The sequence below is a fragment of the Chaetura pelagica genome, unplaced genomic scaffold (assembly GCF_000747805.2).
Source record: "Chaetura pelagica isolate M959 unplaced genomic scaffold, ChaPel_1.0 scaffold278, whole genome shotgun sequence".
NCBI classification, from domain to species: domain Eukaryota; kingdom Metazoa; phylum Chordata; class Aves; order Apodiformes; family Apodidae; genus Chaetura; species Chaetura pelagica.
This window is the reverse complement of record NW_009954497.1, coordinates 2,917,605-2,928,143: the sequence shown is the minus strand read 5'-3', so window position 1 is coordinate 2,928,143 and position 10,539 is coordinate 2,917,605. Positions and strand designations below refer to the sequence as shown.

General features: G+C 38.6%; 1 protein-coding gene and 1 pseudogene across 1 annotated transcript in view; one reads left to right on the top strand and one right to left on the bottom strand.

Annotated features, from left to right (window-relative positions):
• Window positions 1–10,539, bottom strand: part of SMYD3 (SET and MYND domain containing 3) — a gene marked incomplete at its 5' end in the record, with an annotated part of 346,236 nt that overhangs the window by 90,063 nt on the left and 245,634 nt on the right. The gene's annotated exons all lie outside the window — the stretch shown is intronic.
• On the top strand, window positions 2,719–9,704 carry LOC104394941 (annotated as a pseudogene).

The following is a 10,539-nucleotide window of genomic DNA, read 5'->3' as shown; positions in this document are numbered from 1 at the left end:
GGGGGGGGGTGGATAAAAAAAAAAGTGAGGTAAGATAAAAATCTGGGGAAACCTTTTTTCAGACCATTTCTTAATAAAATTATTTCCACCAGAAAATTTCTGAAAGTATAAAAGCTGAGAATGTTTGAAGAGGAAGGAATTTCAAAAAGAGTATGGGAAAATATGAAATGTCTCTTTAAAATGTGATGGTATAAAATTAACATTTTTAAATCTATCACTTCCCTCCTCAGTAGAATGGGGAGGGGAGAAAATAAAATGGGAAAAAAACCCTCATGGGTCAAGATAATGGAAGTTTAATAAAGTGAAAGCAAAGGCCGCACACAGAAGAAAAGGAAAACAAGCAAAAAAAATATCTACATCCCATGAGTAGGAGATGTCCAGTCAATTCCCGGGAAGCAGGGCTTTGGTACACATAGAGGTTACTCTGGAAGACAAATGTCACTCTAACAAATGCCCCCACCTCTCCTCCTCTGTTAGCTTCTGTTGCTGAGCAGACATCATATGGTATGGAATGGCATGGTCAGTTTGGTTCAGCTGTTCTGGCTGTGTCCCCTCTCCCAGGATCTTGCCCACTCTGAGCATACAGGTGAGGTGTAAATGTTGGGTGTTGTGGAAGAACTGCTCAGCAGCAGCCAAAACACCAGTGTGTTATCAGCACCTCTCTAGGTACCAATACATAGCACAGCACTATGAGGGGCTCTGTGGGGAAAATTAACTCCATTTCAGCCCAGCCAAATACACATAAATAAAAGGTTTGATTTTGAAAATTCTTCTGAAAATGGCAACAAAAACATTAATCTTGAATAATGTAGACATATGGAAAGCATTTTTTAATAAAAACCTACATTTTTTCTAGTAACTTTTTCATAAGTAGCATGTGGGTTTCAAACCCGTTCTATGCTATTTGAGTTACAACCTGAAATAGAGATGACTGGGGAGTTTTAGAACTGAATCAAAGACCTTTTTTTCTTAGCATGGTGAAAAAAATACACAGAAACCACTTGTGCCATACAACACTGTAAAGTTGTACATGTCCATGATCACTGCAAAGCAAGTCTTACTACAACCTGCTTTGTTTTGGTAGAACTAGATAAAATCTCTGTTTTAGTGTTTGCACATTGAGGCCCAAAATACCTCTGATACCTTTGCCAGCACCTTCCACTTTCCTTATGCCTTTTCCCTCTAGATAAACTACTACTATTTTTCTTTTGACATACAGTTTTATAAAAAGCAGTAAGTATCGGTATTTTTATCAAATCGTTAGAGCAAAAAAAAATTATAGAATTTAGAATTTTAGATTTAAGATACTCGATAGAATGTACTTTTTAACTTACCATTCAAAATGAGTGGCATTGCTACTTACAAAAATCATTGGGCTAGACATACCCTTCTGAAAATCCATCATCAGTGATCTAAACTCCTTTCTCCCCATTAAAGCCCTTAGAACTCCGTAAAGCAAGAGGAAACATGTTCTGTATCCTACTAGACAGTTGGCAGATCAAACATCTGCTGCATTTAAATTGCATGCAAAGATATAATTTGAAAATTATATGAACTGTTCACAAAATGCCAACATAGAATTTCATAAATAAAATATTGTTCTATTAAAGTTTTTTAGCAGTTGGCTAGCCTATGACTGCAAAATGCTTTTGAACTCACTTTTACTCCTTCCTTCCACAAACAGCACATGAACAGTGTTTTTAGATGTGACAAAAGATGCTCCTGTGCCACAGAAGGTGTTCAGCACAAGACAGGCTAGAGCCAGTGGAGTACTGGCTGATATTCATCAAATATATTAAGGCCAGGTGGCAATTAGAAGTTTAACAGGACAAAGTAAAACTGTGAAACAAAAAGTCCACTATGTATTTAACCCTGAAACTCTGAAATACCCAACTGAGGCCTCTGGGGATTAAAAAAAAAATATAAAAAAATGCTAACTGCCTATTAAAGGCATTGAAGGGATGGTTAAACCCAAACCACAGCTCCACACCCCTTTTCTGACTGTGAGCATGTGTGCTGGCAAAAAAAGGGAGAATATGACCATATTAGAGAACAGCAGGATATGTTAAGGCAGAAAATATAAGCTGAACTCCATTTCCTTCTCAGGACAAAACAGAACAGCATAAGATTTAATGTAAAGACATTATGAGATACGTAGAACAAATTAAAGCTAAAGCAGTAATTTTAAGCCTGCATAACGCAAATACTCAGTATTCAAGCAGTTTTTCCATTTCCATGGGATGTGTGTATTCTTAGTATCTCTGACAAATTTTTAATATTTTTTTCCCCTACATCTGCATTTTTTTGGGTATTTAAAAAACTGCTCTGATTATGAGCAAGTTGAAATAATTTAATGTTTGGAATTCCGTAACACTGGATATGTTTAGCCTCAATACAATACATATGCTTTTAGTTACTATGAGGCATAGCTTTCATGCTGGTGCCACTCGTTTTCTCATTCCCATAATGCTAGTCTGACATTATTGGACAATCCTATTTTATGATAAACCACAGTCAATGGCATCTAACAATACCAAAGACAGTTTGTTAGCATTGTATACTATATTTGACCATACTGGGAGGAGGCAGGGATCTAAGTCAGGAAAAAAAATAATAGGAAAAATAAATAATAATCTTGCTCTACTCCTTTGGATCTGTAGGGTGCATTTGATCTACATCAGAGGATCTCAGCCCACAGCTTCCCATCAGTAGCCCAGGATGGGAGATTTGCTTGAAGAGGCTCTGGATGCTGTAACCTGCTCCATTCAGAAATGCCTGGATCGCAGGTATAGAGTAAGAGAAACCTCCCTTTCACATTTTGTGTAGATTCCTTTGTGACTTTTAAAAGCATTAGCAGAAAATAACTGCTTGTTTCCCCAGGAAAGGGAACCATGAAGGTATTTTAGGTGGTGACATGGGAACAAGGCTTACAGCACTCAGAACACCTGTACCACAGACAATAGTTGTGGGAAGGTCATCATCCCACTCATCAGGACTCCTTAGCAGAAGTGCCATTATGTCAACAGAACAGATAATTAACTACCAGTATATTGTTATACCTACAACTGAATAGAATTTCCTTTGAAATAGCTTTTTTTTTTCATTATTGTTCCAGATTAGTAGAAGCCATTACACAGATTTTCTGTATCAGTACTGTATACTATTACTAGTTAGGAAAAAACCCACAACAAGTGAGGCAGCATTAAGCTATACTTTCATCTGTAAAGAGTAAAGAAAATACAATTATTTACTCAAAAATAAGCTCATAAATAAAGTTCAAACAGAGAACTCCTAGTAAATGTAACATCAATGAGTTGAAAAAAGAAAATAGCTACACATGGAGTAGCTTTTAATGGCACAGCTAGAATCATAGTTTGAAGAAAAAAGGCAAACTCCTATGTATGCTTCCTACTTAAAAACTCTCTTATATTATACAGACTGAAAATTGGTGAGAAAATTATCAAATAATTGCTTTATTTGATCTTTCACTCATAAAGAAAAAAAAAAAAGTATTTAATTTTGAAATGTCTCTACCAGATATCTTGGAAATACAGAAATACAGGAAGGTTAGACAAACACTATGTTGAGCTCACAGTTCAAATGCTTGTGGGGAGCTGACTGAAGTTCACAGACCTGTATGTAATTGCTGTCTACAGGAAATACTTGCATTAGTGAAAGAATTTTCTCCTCACTCCTTTCCCTTTGCCCTTCCACAAACTCACCAGCAAATAAACCTCCTAAGAGCATTTCTTACATGACTTTCCCCACATCTATGAGATGAACTAAACCTAACAGCCAGGAACAGAATCTGGGAAATTCTCAGAAACATGATTTTAGCAAGTATTAATTGGTAAAGGATATACTTTTATACAAACAAGCTTGAAACAAAAATTATCCATTCCCTGTTCATTTGTCCCTGATTACACTTCATGCATTTTTTTATGCTTTTAACATAAATAAGAAAACTAAATTTGTAGTTATATTACTGTAAATTGATAGTGTATTCAGTGGCATCAGATGAGTTGCACACAACAGCAATTAAGCAGGAAGAAAATTCACAATTTGAACTAGAACTAAAATTTCTTTGAACATTGAAATCTGGTGATCTAACACCCTGCGGTTAAAATTCTGTACATTGCAGACAAAGCAGATCATTGCCATTAAACATCTGCAAACTTTAGGTTGCTTCATTCTTATCTCAAGCTCTTCACCACAAAGACCTCAAGTTCACATGAAATACTAAAATAAAAAACGTGTTTTTTAAATACAGTAGATGTAATATCATTAAATAGCTTGTCTAGTCAAACTTGAAAGCTGAGCAAACATTTTAAAAGTTACACATAATTTTCTTACACCCTTTTCTTTTTCCTGCTGGGATGGCTTGAAAGGCACTGAACCTTTGCATTCATCAATAATGTCTGCATTTTCCCAGCATTCAAATGATATACTGCCATTCAGAAACTGACTGCCATAAACATGTTCTTTCACATGAAAATGCTGCTTTTACCTACTATTTGTTGTATAACCTTCCCTCATATATGCAGACCAGAAAAATAAATACCAGTAGTATATCCTAGAAAGCTGATGAATACCAATATGATTTAATTTTCTTTTTCTTATAATTTTTAAACCAATTCAGCTCATTATTTCAGATATTTTAAAAGTAGATACTATCCTTACATTTCAAAGTCTCAACACTCACTACAGTGGGAGAAAATTACAATGGTGTTACACATTTCAAGCAAGAAAGATGGCTGAGATGGCTGTGATGGCTTTACAAAACTAGCTACAGCTTTACAAAATACTCCTTTGATTCACAACACTCTCCTTGTGCTTCATGTTAATTTTTTTCTGATACATAGATTCACACTCAGCAAATCTTTATCCACAGTTTTCATACCTGTTACTTCAAGCTTTCTCAATCTTTACACATCCCCAAAAACAGCAAACCTGCCAGATAAACAGTGATTTCAGCAAGCAACAAGGAGCAGCCGGCATTTCTATTACACCTGACAAAACCCAGAGTGACAGGAAAGAATATACTAATTTTTGTTACATACTAAGTTTATACCTTAAGATCACTCCAAAACACGACAGAACTGAAGAAACGGCAAAACTGAATCAGAAATATGACCCACAAGGCACGAGGTTATTCAAATCTACTGTTGCCTTTCTGCTTACTGTTGGCATTTTGACACTGACTCTCCTCATGTTCATACTGTTTTTAACCCTGTATAATGCCAAAAAACTACATGCACAAATATATTCTTCCTTGATTAATCAAGTCCATTAAAATTCAATATTCTGGCTATGATTATTTAAGAATTTATTATTTAGGAGCACAGTTTCCTTGCATCTAGGACTCCTGCCTTATCTGATTTGACTGCTGATGTAATTTAACCTTTAAATTGTTATATTTTCATTAACAGAATAAGTTAAATCTATAAAGTAATTCCTAAAACCAAGACATTTCACCCTAAGGATCCACTCATGATACAGTAACAATTTAAAATAAAAATTTACAAAATCTAGGACACCCTTGAGGGACATCTGAGGCTACATAAATCATCCACCTTGCCTTGCAACAGGGGCTTTGTAAGTACTGGGGTCCATCCACTGTCACCTTCCCACAAGACAGCACCTACACTTTCAACGCTCATATGAATGACTACATGAGCACTTACAGAGTCTGCTGCTTTACAAGTCTGTTTGTCACCTAACTTTCTGCAAACTACTCAGACACTTGCAGACAAATAAAACTCTTTGCTCTTATTTGAGAAAGAGGTGTTTTATGATTTCAGGGGGATCAGGCTAATTTTATGGTATCAACATGAGGACCTAGAGAGAGAGTGTTTAGGACCCTGAGGGATATGAGTCCCTCAGAGGGACAGAGAGGGGTCAGTATTCCTTTCCATTTGTTGCTACAATCTATAAAAGCCAGGAGGACTGGAAGTCAGGTCCCTTCCTGCTCCATTCTTCCTTCCTATTTTCTGTGCTTGAAGTCTTGGAAAGAGGCTTCTGCTTTGCCATCAGCTCACCATGTGCTCAGCAGAATCTGAATCCATCAGGTGCTGGGAAGAGCCCTGGATGCTTTTACCAAGTTGGCTCTGCTGCAAGGAACCTTCAGACACGTGTATCAGTGATCACTGAGTTCACATTTTGCGTATATGTTTGTATATTTGCTCCTCCTTCCACATGTTACAATGCCTTGCCTATGCCAGTAAACCTGTTCCAGTTTTAACTTCCAGCCTTAAATCTCTCTTCCTTATTCAGCTTTTAGCTTTCCTTGGGAGGGCAGAGGAGGGTTAACAGAGTAATTCTGTTCTGTGGGTTTTGGTTCCTCCTGACCACTGAACTGGGGCAGTGGCCCTGCAAGCACTTACAGAGAAGTTTTGTTTTCAGCTGAGCTTTCTCACTAACCTCAAAAGGGTGGCTCACAGATTACTGCTGCCATTTCTTACCTGCTTTTGTAAGCCACCCTGCATCCACACCCCATGAATGGGTCACTTGAGTATCCCTATTCTAGTCATAACAAGCTGTGTCATACTATGTCTAAACACTGCAATGTGAGTACTGTAAAAAAGGTAAATTTAACTTTAAACTTATTTTTTATTGAATAGAAATGGGATTTTCATGCAGAATCTGGCCACTGGGAGGATTCCCAAAGCAGAAGAGTCAGCAGCAGTCCCAAAAGCTATGCATGTGTTGGGAATCAGCTCAAACCAGGACAGAAATACAACATTAACAACTGTGTGGAGTGACTTTGTTGCATGTTGCTTATTGGTAGCAGGTCACTGAGTAATAATTGAACATATTTAATAAACTGAATGCAGAATTTTTTTACCAGAGGAAACTTGTTAAATTGAAAAACCAAATGTAGCACACTCAGTCTAGATATCTAAAGGCTGAACTGTTTGTACCACAATACTTCCAGAAGACTGGGGAACAACCAGAAAGCTGATCAGGCTTGAGGGGAGCTGTATTAGTACTGGCATGTGGGGAGACAGAAGCAGGGATGTTTTTGTCTGAAGAAAAATAATTATTTAACTTCTAGGTAAAAGCAGTATTAAACAAAAGCCTTTATACAAATCTGACAAATCTGCTCCAACACATACAAAGAGGTATTGGCAAAATAATGCTCATGGTGAGTGTCACATCTGGGTTCACAAGCTACCCTGGGTAGTGTGAAAGATCACGAGAGATTTGAAATACCCTTGGAGTAAATTAAGGTGAACCAACACCAAACAACCAGTTATGTTATTTACTGAGCAGGTATATTATTTTAGGAAAACTTTAATTATTGTTGCAAATTGATTAACCAAAGCAAAAGAGGTGGGGAGAAATCACCCACCACGATTGTAACACAATTACATATCCAAACTGTACAGCAACATCACCTATTCAAACCCTATAAAGCATCCAAACTTTACCACAGGTAACCATTTATAGTAAGAGAAGAAATATGAAGATGAATGAGAGAAGAGAGAAAATGGGGAGAAATCACCACCCCAGGATCCAGTGACATCTCACAGGTGCAGCTGCAGGGAGTCACTGCCGGGTGCACACTGAATCGGTCACTTCCCCTTTTATACCCTCAGGCCCTTGTCTTCCCTCCCAGGAGAGGAGAGCCACTGTAGTTGCTCCTTCCTGAAGGTTCTGTAAAGTTCTGGAATTGTGTCTTACATGTTGCTAGTCTGCTGTGATCACTGGGTGGCACAGGACCAGATCTCCCAGTGCCAGGAGGGAGTGGGTACACAAGAAAACACAGCCCCTTGTCCAGTTGGGGCTCTTCCCAACCCAGGTCCCCTCCTCCCAACACGGTCAGACATTGTGAGACAGGCAGGAAGAAACAGAGCATGCAGAAACAATTGGTTTAAGACATACTATTTGAGTCACAGTCTTAGTCCATGACAGTGGGTTGGGATGTGTGGTGTGCACTGCATTGCATGCACCAAGAAGGAGACGTGGTACCTCTAGGCAGCAGAACCTGCCTCAAAGGTGCTATGGAATTGTGTCTCCAATTAGGTTGGCTCCTCCTAAGGATATAGATTGCATTCATACTCAGAAGCTAGTTGAAGCAATGAAGCCATCTGGGATAGTGGAAGATAAGAAGGAACTGAATCACAGGTTGGTTGTTCTTGGTAAACTGAATAACTTGGTCAAATAATAGATTTCAGAACTTGGTGAGTGCAAGAATCTTTTCCCTTCAGCAGCAGCAAATGTTGGCAGCAAAATATTTGCATTTGGTTCTTACAGGTTTGGAGTGCACACTAAAGGGGCTGACAAAATCCTGTTTGCATTGCTCCCAGACATGTGGAAAGATCGGGGGTTTTTTCCATCATTCTTTGAAAAACTTAAACATCAGGAGGAAATAAAAAATCTTAAGAGCAGTTGAGATGTGTATGTACCTGCTGTTGAGTTTGAGTTAGATGGCACTGAGACTGATCTGGTGTTTCCAAGACTTTCTATGCAAACTGTTTCTGATGTCTTGATCTCAGAGATCAAGAGAAGCCTGGATAAGATATATTACAGAGCTTAAATGGCTGCAGAGTTACTGATGAACTACATCTAGTACCAAATAATGAAAACTTTTGGCTCACTCTCTGTGCAATTAAACTGTGGGCAAAATTACGTGGCATTTACTCCAACATGTTGGGATTTCTTGGTGCGGTTTCCTGGGCAATGCTAGTTGCAAGAACATGTAAACTCTATCTGAATGCTTTGGTTTATACCCTTGCAAACAAGTTCTTCTTGGTTTGTTTTTTTTGTGTGTTTTTTTTATTTATTTTGTTGGGGTTTTTCGTTTGTGTTTTCTTTTGTTGTTTGTTTTTTTCAAAATGGAAATGGCCAAACCCTGTATTTCTGAAACAACCTGAAAAGAACAATCTTAATTTACCCCTAGGACACCCTAGGGTGGACCCACCAAATTCAGTATCATGTAATGCTTATCATCACCCTAGTCTATCTAAAGCAGAACTCTACATACAATGTATCTACGTCAACATGTACAGTAATGGTAGAGCAGTTCAAACATGGCCTTGCAGTTACAAATGAGATTGTCCAAGGAAAATCAAATTGATCAAAGCTGTTTGAACCACTGAACTTCTTTCAGAAGTACAAACATTATATTGTGCTGACTGCTGGTGCCATTACTGAAGAGCCTCACTTAGAGTGGATTGGCCTTGTCAAATCTAAAATTTGCGTGCTGGCTGGAAACTTGGAGAGGAATGAATTTTTAACTATTGCACTTATGAAGCCACAGTCTTTTCCTGGCAACCAAGAACTCCAATAACAGAGTGGATATGTGTCAGCATGGTTTCTTGGAATCGTATTTTGGAAGGTGGAAAATGCAGAAATTGTTAACATTGATTTAACATATGTTATACAGTTGTTCACAGACACAGTTTACTGAAAACCTCAATGCGCTAAACAAAGGTATGAAGATTGAGGCAGCCCATGTGAAAAGAAAGCATCTCCACTATTTTTTTTCCTGCAGAAACTTTACAGTAAAGAAAGAAGCAAAACATTCAGGTATTAGGCAAAATGCAGGTGGGCATCAGTACATAAGGACTGCTCCAGATGGAAGCTGTATGGACAGTCCCAGAGACACGGACTCCAGAACACCATATAATGCCTCTTCACTAAACATGAGATCTAAACTGGACACCTCTACAGCAGAAATAGAAAGAAACGATGACATTTAACAACAACAGAGAGAAGGTACCTCATTGTTGGGGTCAACACCCTCCCACACTCTGAGATGGAGAAAAGAGAAAATGCCTTTAGGAGCAGTGAAACTGAGACATAAAATGGCTGCCCCAGCTTGCCAAGGACATTAACAAGGACAATGCTACAAGTAGATGGACAAGTTGGTGGCAGGAAAATGGCAACAATGTTGTACTGCCACACCCCAGGACTACGGATTGGTCACTTCATGGACAAGCTTTGGACAATGATTGGGCATGGCAATTTGCCAAAAGGACCAGATTGAAAAGCAACCAAATGCAGGACAATTGTTCACCCCAGGATTAGGATAAAAGAAAGGACTGCAAGCAGCAGAGTGTGGTGTTTTTTTTCATGTGGTCATGGTGGTTAGAGGCAGTGATGCATGCAGTGGTGAAGAAGAGAAAGTGGCGACAAGGAGTCTGCAGCAGCAGTAGCAAGGTGGAGTGGCTCCGTGAGCTGTGATAGCTGCAGCTACCAACAAGGCCAGTCAAATAATCAATCAAAGTCAGTGAGTAGCCAGAAGAAGAAATTACTTACTGCCTGGCCCTTCTCAAGGCAGATTAATAAAAGAGCCATCCAGGACATAACACACTTCGTCCAAAGACAGCATGAATTAAGTGGGACACTGTAATTACTGATCCTAAGAATGCTGCACCTAAACAACCTTATTCACTGACCTCTAAAGGACTTTATTCACCTGCATCAGAAGAATGCCCCAAAAAAACAACAGATGGCAAAAAGTTAACTGGCCAGGATTCAGCATTCAAAGATGGTGGCAATCCAGACAATGTCAAGACATCTACCAAAAATGGT